The 4,022-nt window shown below is 34.2% G+C and overlaps 1 pseudogene; it reads left to right on the plus strand.

Moving 5' to 3' along the window:
* The first annotated feature begins 410 nt into the window (after positions 1-410).
* LOC127718264 (piggyBac transposable element-derived protein 4-like) lies at positions 411-2,770 on the plus strand (annotated as a pseudogene).
* Positions 2,771-4,022: the final 1,252 nt, after the last annotated feature.

The raw sequence follows: 4,022 nt of genomic DNA on the forward strand, positions 1-4,022 counted from the left end.
AATAACACGATGCCTTTCTTTATACATGTATCATCTTGGAGTTTGAGAAAAAAGGCCAACATTTAAAGTGGACGAACATTTGATTTTCTTGAGGGGAGAAATGAGGATTTATAAAATGAATATCCTTGCATGGTTATATATAGAGCAGAAAATAAATATATTTGCCCAAGACAGCATGAACAAAAAATAATATGAGCATTCGTAGAAAGAGATGAAAATAAATATCCGCACTAAAACCTTTCTGCCCTAACATAATAACAAATGGTCATCTTCTTAATATATAAATCTGAAGATATGTCATTTCTTTGTACAGTTATGCAAGAAATTTCATAAGAAAAGGTACAGCCACCGCCAAAATATATGCCAGAATGAAGTCTTGGCGAGCGCTGACAGAAAATGAACTAAAGTCTTTCCTAGCTATAGTGTTCAACATGGGTTTGATTAGGAAGTCTTCCATAGAAGAATACTGGAATTCATCTATGCCAAGTCAGGCATCCCATTGGTTCAAGGAGGTTATGTCGATAAATCGTTTCCAGTTTTTATATGTGTCAGACTATTCAAGAAACGTCCCGAGACAGGTACGAATTAGACTGTGTAAACCATGTTAATATTGAAAAGAAGATATGGTATGATTTCCAATAAAACAACTCTCCACATGAGACCAAAATGACACAGTAATTAACAACTATAGATCACCGTACAGCCTTCAACATGAGCAAATCCCATACCGCATAGTGATGTGCTAAAACAATCAGGCTGTTTTTTGCTCTTTGGTCGGGTTTTCTCTTTGACATATTCCCAATTTCCATTCTCAATTTGATGATAATTTCTCGTTTTGTCATAACCGTTCAATTTGTGCTTAAAATAATGGTTTCCGTTTTATCCATTTATCCTCGTCGTTTACTTAATGTCTGGTACGAAATAAGAATTTTTCTTTTCAAATCTAAAGTGTTAGCAGAGGAACTTAAAGCAAATGAAAACAAACGTTCAGTTCCGAGTAAGGGTATAAGGTATCCATTCCGATGAAGGTAAATCCAGAAAAGCGCTTCGGACGCATGCAATTATTAAACGTGTTGTTTTCAATTTTTTCCCCTTGGGGCTTTATGATTTACAGCATAACTTCATCTCCAGATGTTTTGTTGTGTTTTTTAATAGCACCCAGCGTATGACCCTGCTTCAAGAATTAGGCCACTGTTATCCTTTATGAACAAACAATTGTGTCGTTTCATTGTTCCTAAAAAAGAGGTTTGTGTGGACGAAACTGTAATGGCAACCAAAGGTCATAATGTAATGAGGCAGTATATCCCATCTAAGGCTGCAAAGTTTGGAATTAAATGTTGGATGCTGTGTGAATTAGCGACTGGTTACATTTTACAAATGTCTGTGTACACAGGGCGACAATTTGATCCAGTACCAGCAGGACAATTGCAGGGTACAACGGTTGTCATGGACCTTATGAGTGCGTCTAAGCTTCTGAATAAAAGGTTCCATGTCTTTTGTGATAGCTTCTTTTGCTCACAAAACCTAACTTCACGACTTATTCAAACCACTACATATATTACAGGTAGGTTTTTTAAGTAAAACAAATTAAATGTAGAATGTTCACCTTATATCGGTGTACCGATGTTTTTTTACTTTTGTTATCACAATTTGTCGGTATTTTAATATCACTAGTTTCAACTTCGAGACAGTGGTAATAACATTTTTAGTCAGTTTTAGTGTTATGAAAATTCCCCAAATTAAACAATAAAGGTCAGACAAAACAGAAAAAAAATAGAATCGTTATTTATATATATATATAGAAATAAAAGAAATAAGAGAAAATAACAAACCATCAACATGTAAACAAACTAATGGTTAAAGAATAATTTCACATTGAAACTTAAACAGAAATACTGACCCCGTAAAAAAACTGGTGTGAACTCGTGCACTCTGGAATGGTAAGCTTGCATTTTAAAATACACCAAATGTGTACATATCAACAGTTCGTTTAAAGTATAATACGTGCATTTCGGTCAATATCTCTCCTTAAATAGGCACATGTACGCAGTGTTACTATGATTTCTTAAAGTTATATAAATGTCAATAGATAGCTAATGATACATTGGAAAATGTTTCGACATATTTTTTTTTCTTTTTTCAGGAACTCTTAGAACGAATCGACTGATGCCGAACACCATTCGTAACTCGAATCCGACACCTGACAATCCTGTTTACATGAGGAAAGGTAAAATGTTATGCGCCGCTTTTAGAAATGTGGATGGGAAAAAACCAGTCCGAATGCTAAGTACGGCATTTCCAGCTCAACATCTTCCCTCCGGCCGGCCACGCATAGTGAACGGATACAATAAAAATATTGGAGCAGTTGACACAACCGATGCTATATTGAAAGCGTACGGAGGACACCGAAAAAACCGTAAACACTGAAAGAAAGTTGTCCTACATTTATTTCATCGCATTGTACATAATACCTATATATTGTACCAAAAAAAAAAACACGTCGGACACACCCGTAAAATCCAGACTTAGATTCATCCAGGAGATTGTTGAATCTTTGTCCGCAATACGAAGTGAACAACCGCGACGACGAAGACGATATCAGCGAGCACGGTTTGTACTTACCTTGCCTGACAGAAAAGAGAAGGACTGTTGCGTGTGTTCAAACTGCATCCACGGTGGTAGAAAGAGGAGTAGGACCGTATGCAATTTTTGCAACAAAGGCCTCCATAAGGACTGTGTTCCTTTACACGAAGACTGTGGAGAACTTTAATTATGCCTTATCGATCATTAAATTATCTGCACATTTAATTCTCTTTGTCTTTGCTTAATAAAATTGACCAGATCATATTTACATTTTAAAAAGGAGAAAAAACATCAATTATAGTGCATAACATACATTGTATTTATCACTCAAAAGTTTTTGGATGCCTCAAATATTGTCCTGTTTACAAATATTCTATGGTGCACACGTATTATAAATTATTAATTCAACTTAAAATTTGCTTATTTTAAAATAATTTTATGCCGACCAAAATGTACACAAATCAAACAATAAGCATTTGAATAAGCTTGGAAAATTATAAAGGTTGCCATGTGTGTAATTACGTTCAACTAACGTTTTATTGGGTTTTCAATGGCAAACGTCTGTGTTGAAGTAATATTTAGCAACGTCATCAACGTAACGTCTTTTTTTGGCTTTTGAAAAATTCTGGCAGTGAAAAGGCAAATAATTATAACGTTTGAACGTTGTTTTCAATTTAGACTTGTTAATATTTTTTCGTTTGGGCTTGTATTATATTTGCCTTCGGGTTTATATGATCCGTTCATCCTAGTTTGACTCTTCAAAATTCAAGAGTCTATCCTAAATTGAGGTAAATTGTATGGCTTTCCAAATACCGTTTCGATTCCTAACATCACTGACGAGACATTAATTGTCGAATCCGGATATGGTGTACAAAAACCTTTGCACCTTCTGTTTGCGGTATACCATCTTTTCCGCAAGTTTATTGTTTTCTTTTTAGTATTAAATGTATAATTAAGATCCATTTATTACATCGGTGATCCGTTTATTTGGATATTACAAATGGCAGTCAGCAGGGTTTAAGAACATGTGTTGTTCGACCTGTTAGTCAAATGCGTTTTGTTAAAATATACTTTTTTCACTTTTTCGGTCTTTTGGAAAATGTTATATATATATATATATATATATATATATATATATATATATATATATAGAAGTCTATAAAAAGGACCAACCAGCAAATTTACTATGTACCGGATCGTCTAGAATAGACGATACTGTGCAGATAAGGAACAAAATTATATAAGTCTAGAGATTTGCACAACGATACTAATGTAAGATGGTATTATACGAAGATGTTGTTAATAAATCGTGTTGACAAATATTTCGGCTTAACAAATAGCCTTCTTCGGTGTCAATTATTTTAACAATGATTGTTAAAATAATTGACACCGAAGAAGGCTATTTGTTAAGCCGAAATATTTGTCAACACGATTTATTA

The sequence above is a fragment of the Mytilus californianus genome, unplaced genomic scaffold (assembly GCF_021869535.1).
Source record: "Mytilus californianus isolate M0D057914Y unplaced genomic scaffold, xbMytCali1.0.p SCAF_10, whole genome shotgun sequence".
Lineage (NCBI taxonomy): Eukaryota > Metazoa > Mollusca > Bivalvia > Mytilida > Mytilidae > Mytilus > Mytilus californianus.